We start from the raw sequence: 7,337 nt of genomic DNA on the forward strand, positions 1-7,337 counted from the left end.
TCAGTGATCTCCCTGTAAACCCATGGTTTGTGCTATTGAGGAGAGATTTTAAGGAAGAGATGTTGGTCTTTGTATGCACTGTGCATTCAGCAGGGATGGCCATTGGTAACTGTGAGTCACTGGTAGGAAAGTATGATATGGACCGTAATGATGCTCACTCCTCAGTCTATTATCCCTAGTAACTCAGCCCAGGCGAAATGCTGGATTCACCAAGGAGGACATCAGAAAGTCTAATCCACGATTCCTTCTGCAGGAATAAAGGTACAGCAGTGTCAGCAGTCCTCTGTTAAGCTAGCTTCCATTATTTCCAGTTCCAGAGCAAACTGGCTAAAGATGTGATGTAAGAGAGACGTATAGCCAAGGCTCTCAAGCCCACTGAGTTTCTAGATTGATATACCAATGTGCTCTTAAGGTAATGAAGCTGCCTTTCCACTACCTAGAAAATGGAGAGTGGAAATTTGCTGTAGTTCTAAAAAGTAGAGCTGCTTTTCTCAGAACAGAAAGAATTGTCACAAGAAAGCTACAGAGAAAAGCATGGCAGTAGGACCCATGTCTTTGCATGCAAATGTATGTCACCCTGTAGAGCAGAAGGTAGAGTCCAATGGAGGCCATTTGCAAAACCTGCCTGAGCCATGGGCCATTTCTATGGCATCAGACTCCAGATGTGCTCAAGTTAGGCTCCCTTACAATGGGAGCATCATCTTTCCTGTGTTTATTTTTAACTATTTGTTCCGTATTCCCTTGTGCTTTGTTTCTGCACCTCTTACCTCTGGTCTTTCTATGTCTGTGGTTTTGCTTTCTGTTGTTTGTTTTGTTTTAGTTTAATTTGCAGAAATCATTTCCCCCAACTCAAAAGAAGGAATGGTGGAGTACCCTGTCATTTCTCCCAAGAAAAGCAAGAAATGAAACTAAACTAGTTTCCGGCTTCTGGCTAAGATCAAATCAGACAATGGAGCATATGCTGTATTTTGCTGCTTCTCTTTAAATTGCAATATACTGTATGTAACAGGATAGAAAGATTGAAAGCGGATCTGAAAGCAGTCAAAGGAAGGCCAAACGAGCTTCTTCATTACGGTCTGTGAACATCGTAATTGATAGAAAATGTGGAAAAGCTGTCAGAAAAGAGAAATCCAAACATATTTCAAGATGGATTTAGAAAGGAGTGAAGAAAAATTCTAGGCTTGAAATATTTCAAAATGCCATTTAATTATTCTTGTTCTTATGCTATAATTTTTATTTTAACTGAAAACTCTAATCACACTTTTCTTTTACTTACTTGAACATAATTCAGAACAGACTTTACAAAGAGATTATTCTAGGGCCATGCTCAAGGGTACATCTTGCAATTGAACTGATAAATCTTTGTATCTTTAGACATGTGTATAATAGGTGTAAGTGTTTTGTTGGACACATAGCTATGTGCAAGGGTATAAAGAAGGCAATTGGTGGCACAGTATATCAGTCAAGGTTTTCTGGAAAAGAGAACAAAGAGAACAGAAAGAGATGTATATAAGAGGAGATGTGTTACAGGAATTGGCTTATGAAATTCTAGAAGTTGAGAAGTCACATGGTCTGCCACCTGCAAGCTGGAATCCTGAGAGAGCTAGTGATGCATTTCTGTCAGAGTATAAAGACCTGAAAGACCAAGAAGGCTTCTCAGTAAATGTAAAGGTCTGATGACTCACAAACCAGGACTGTTGATGCTCAAGGGTAAGACTGGAGAGACATTTCAGTTCAAGGGAAGAATGACAGAGAGAAATAAAGAAGAATGAACTTGACTGTTCTACACATGTCAGGGAAGGATTAGAGGGAGCCACCCCATCTGTGCAGGTTGTTTTAGTTACTTTTCACTGCTGTGGTAAACACTATGGCCAAAGGAACTGGGGAAGGAAAACATTCATTTGAGAAAGCCAAGGCAGGATTTCAAGGCAGGCACGTAGAGGCAGGAACTGAAGCAGAGACCATGGGGGAACACTGCTTACTAGCTTGTTCCCCATGGCTTGTTCACACTGCTTCTTATACAAGTGAGAAGAAGTTACACTGCCCCCAGGGAGCTGTACAATCTGACATCAACCATTAATCAAGAAAATACCCCCACAGACATCATGGCCACAGGCCAATCTGATGGAGACAATTCCTCAATTGAGGTGATCTTAGCTTATGTCAAGTTGACCCAAAAATAAATAAATAAATCAATCAATCAATCAATAGATAAATAAATAAATAAATAAAGTGGTCAGCAAATCTTTTTTTTTTTTTTTCTACTGATTAAAATGCTACATTCTTCTAGAGATCACTCTCGGATACTTGTAGAAATAATATTCCTGGCTATCTAAGGATTTCTTTCCTCCATTCTCTCTCTCCCCCTTCCCCCTCCTTTTCTTCTTTTCTTTCCTTTTTATTCTTCCATTCTCTGTTTCTTTTCTTCTTCCTCTCTCCTCCCTTTCCCCCTCCTGTTTCTTCCCATTTCTTTTTCTGCCTGGCTTTCTGATTAGCTTTTTACACCCCAACAAGACTCTCCACCAATGCAACAATCCAAATCAGACCAAATTAGAAAGGCCCCATTTTAATAGGTAAAGCATTCCCAGTGCCCAAGAGAGGAGACAGGAAAGAGAGACTGGAAAACCATGTGTCTGTTTTCGGGGATGAAGCTTATATACCCTGTGGGAGTGGTCTTGAGCTTCTTTGGGGGAGGAGCTGTGTTTAGTGGGCTTTCAAGTCAAGAGGCAGGTTTGGGGAAAAAGATGGGGGAGGGAATTTGGGGTGGATCTTCCACCAGAACATTCCAGACTCTATGGGTATAGGGATGCCAGGATGCCAGGGGTTGAGGTGGAGCTTCCCCAAACACTTTCAAATAATTTCTGTTCCTTTGTTTATAATTTGAATTTAGGGCCCTCAGTGACTAACATGGTTGTCTAATGTCCCAGATGGATCACTTACAATCATAATATAGGGTACCCAACAGTTCCACAGCTATATCTAGAGAAACTTTTCTTCAATCAGCTGATATTCTAGACACTGAACATGTTTGCAAGTATTTTGTAAGTTATTTGCATTTTATCCACACTGGGATTCTGGAGAGATTATGAAAATTGAAATAATATAGGGCAAAATAACACATTTTACAGGGCATAAGACTCTGCTAATGGTACAGTGTAATCTATTCATTGTGTTATGGTCTTGTATTCTCTAAGGAGAGTCTGAAATCTATGAGATATTTCTATATCCACATTTACATTGAACTCTTAAGGTCTCTCTGAAGGCCTTAATTGTAAAGGAGATCAGGGTGTCCCCATGATTTCATTGTGCTTGCATCAAGTGCTCTGGGAGATTACATTTCTCTGGCTCAAGTCACAGAAAGCTGGAGATTGACATTCACCGGGAGATGTAGTCAGTCCTTGGAGAGTTAGGTCTATGAATTTTTGAATTTCAAGAGGCAGAAAAAATAGATGGTATTTACCCAGAAGCTCACAAGCAAGGTCTACCCTAAATAGGACTGAGGCTTAAAGGTACTTCATTCATGGAGCTCATTTTCTTCCCTTCCTGCTCTTCCGGGCACCTTCCAAATGACTTGGACCTCCACTGGCCTCCTCAGAGGTTTTAATGTGGTTCTAATCTTTATCTCTGAGAACCTAACTTCTTAACCCTGTTCATATTAGCCACAGTGTGAACTCAAGCCCTCACTTTGTATCTTGAAATCTATTTCCCTCTTCTTAATTTGAAATGGAGCTGAATTTCGTATTTCACATTTTCTGTTCTCAAAAAATGTACCCCCAAACTAGAATAAAGTTTTCTTGTCTCTCACAACCCTGAGTCAGTGATTCTAAGTGGGGAAAAATGATGAATTAATGGTTCAAATGCTTTGGAAGGGTTGCTGGGCGGCGGTGGGGGTGCACACGCCTTTAATCCCAGCACTCGGGAGGCAGAGCCAGGTGGATCTCTGTGAGTTCGAGGCCAGCCTGGTCTACCAAGTGAGTTCCAGGAAAGGCACCAAAACTACACAGAGAGACCCTGTCTCAAAAAATCAAAAACAAAGTGCTTTGGAAGATAACTTAGGTGATTTCTTATAATATTAAACATACTCTAGCCATACAAGCCAGCAACCATGGAGATACAACTTACTTGTTGTATCCAAAACTGTGTTCTATTGTCCACATACCAAAGCCATCTTGATTACTTACTGACAAAGAAGCTGTAGTACATCTTGAATAATATCAGTTTTAAAAAAATGAGCTATTAAGCAATGAAAAGGCACAGAGAACATTTGAATGTAATTACTAAGTGAAAAAAGCCAGAGACGGCTACATACTGTTTGATTCTAGCTGTTTGGCCTCAGATAATTCAAATTTTTGGATACAACAAAAGAGATCAGTGGTCATGGGAGCTGGTGGTGAAAGATGAAAAGGCATAGGATTCAGGATGCTGTCACAAGTGACTATCCATCGTTGTACGTCTGTCCAAATCTATGGAGTGTACAGCAACAAATGAAAACACTCAGGGAAACTGCAGACTCTGCATAGTAATAAAATGTCACTGTAGAGTCATCAGAAAACAAATGTGCCACTTCAGTGGAGGGTATTGATTATGAGGTCAAAGTATATATGTGTATATGAGAATAGATGTGTAGAAATTTTCTGACCTTATACTTATTTTTGCTATGACTCCCAAAACAATCTAAAAAAAACTGGTCTGATGTTTACATGTGTAACAAAATTTTAGGAAGTCCACATTGTAGTACATACTGCTCAGTAGAACTCACTGTAATCAAAAGAATGCACTGATGAATACACAAGTCACAACCAACACACACACACACACACACACATCCACAAAGAGAGAGCTGCGGAGCACAGTACATGAGATGCTGCTTCCTACCCCTTTGTTTCTGTGAAGTAAGATTACATTCCACTAAAGAGGAAAAAACTATTCCCTGACAGAAGAAAATCATTAGGGAAGCTACATCCAATGACACACCATGCAATCTAAAGGAAGGTCCAGAAACGTAGATTTCAGTAAAAGGAGTCTATGAGGACCTGAAGAGAGACACAGTTTCAACCAATAGGTAAATTAAAAACCTAGAATAATTCATTCAATTAGTATTTTGGTAAACTCAACCAAGCCAGCTCACACCTATGAAACCAATTTAGAAACTAATTAACTGAGGTAGGAAGACCCACTCTGAATGTGGGCTTAAACACTGAAGTTTTAAAACACTGAGTTCCACCTAATAGTTGGTTTTGGTAAACAACCAAATTTAGTCAAAGCCCATCATTCATGTTCAATTAGTATTTTGGTAAACTCAACCAAGCCAGCTCACACCTATGAAACCAATTTAGAAACTATGAAAATTTTTTCATTTTTTAAAAATAGTGATCATAATAAAACATAGTAGACTCCAGAGTGGCACTAAGTGTCATCCCTAACAGAGGGGCCAATACTGAGTAATTGGCCTGTCTTTAACAGAATCTAAAATTGGCACATAAGCATATTTTGACAGCATTCCAGAAGGTGATTTTACCTCCACAAAGCATGTATTATTGAAATCTCTACAACTTATTCATAAGACCCAAAGGTTCTAAACTTGTAGAATTCTTACATCCTTTGGATGTAAGTCTCAAACCCAAAATTCATGGTCTTTTAGTAACAATGGGAAATTAAGCTTGAAAACACTGGCTTATTCCTATGTGGGCATTCTATATGCTCTAGTTTGGCTTGTTATGCCTGTGTGAAAGTTCTGTGTGCTCTAGATTGGCTTGTTTTGCCTGTGTGAGTGTTCTATATGTTCTAGGATGCCTTGTTAAACTTCTGGGGAAATAATTGCTGCACTATAGACATAGAAGGAGGCAAGATTACTTCTCTCTAGATAAACTTTAATTGTTGCTTAGGGAATAAGGTAAGTCTGGGAAAGTCATTCCTCATTCCCAGAATTCAATGTCCTCCTTTATAAACTAAAAAGTAAACTAAAGTAGTAGTCCACAGATTCTTCGTTTTATTATCCAATAGTAATTTAAACAGGTATAAGATTGTGATGATTAATATTGATGGTCAGCTTTACAGAATCTACAATTACCTGCTAAACAAATGTCTGGACATGTCTATAAGGCAAATCTAGATTGTGTTAATTAAGGTAGGAAGACACACACTGAATGTGTGCTCCTGGAACCAGGACTGCATAAAAATGGGAAAGTGAGCCATGCATGCTGAAATCCAGCTTTCTCTGCTTCTGGCCTGTGGACACTGTGACCAGTTGCCTCAAACCCCTGATGTCATAATAGGTGTACTGCCGTTTCCAACTGGGAGCCCAAATAAACTTTGCCTTCCTTAAATTGCCTTTAACTGGCATTGTCTCGGCAAAGAGGAAAGTAACTGAAAAAGTGATCTGTTATCAGTTTTTAGTTTTGCCAAGTAAGGGTATTCAAAATGTGTCATGCCCTGTCACTGTGGTTTCATAAAGGGAAAAGAAATTTAGCACCCTGGAAACATATTTGTGTTCCTGATGAGCAAATGGATTAAGATTGTGATCAAAACCAGCTGTCAAGTCTTGAAGCTGGACATTATTCAGTGTTTATTCTGTCTGTTTACTGGCTCCCTATTGGTCATGTTCTTACAGTTGAGAAATAGTACCCTCTACACTTAGTTCATACTACACTGAGTTTAAGCTTGCTAATGTTTTTCCCCCTTACCAGAGAGCTTTCTTCCTTATTAAGCTTTGTTCTATTACAACAACAAAAACCGCCAAATACATTTCAAGTGCTCAGTTGCCACCTGTTAGGAGCTACTGTATCAGACAGTGGAAGGTTGTAGAAAGAATATTCCCATAGACAAGTCTTATCTAAGTGTATAAACCAAGGAATATGAACTTGCCTTTTTCTGCCTAGAATTATTGAGTAAGGGCTTTAGAAAGAAGAGAAATATGTAAGCTTCGTCACTCCCAGGTTGACTTCCCATGAAAAGAAGCTGGATTTTTAGGGAGTCTACCTAACCTAGATTAAGGCTGTGCTTAGCCTTGATATTCTTTTGGTATATCTTTGTTTTTTGTTTTGCCTTCTTATTGTGTTACTAGACCAAAGGCAAACACTGTTAGGGACCAAGATTTCAGGAACCAAACATGAACCATGGAAAGTATTAGCTAAGCCAGAGAACAAGTCATAAACCCACTGCCTTTCCCCAGAGCAGTAACACCTGTTTACTAACTGGAGGCTCCCAAAGATAAGAACATTCCACAGTCAGGTGCCATGGCAACCAAATGTTAAGAGCATTCCATGGTCAGGTAGCCAGGCAACAGAACAAACAGACCCTGACCAGTGACCTTAGCCAACGTCTTGCAGTAGCACGAC

Source organism: Onychomys torridus, chromosome 4 (assembly GCF_903995425.1).
Source record: "Onychomys torridus chromosome 4, mOncTor1.1, whole genome shotgun sequence".
NCBI lineage: Eukaryota > Metazoa > Chordata > Mammalia > Rodentia > Cricetidae > Onychomys > Onychomys torridus.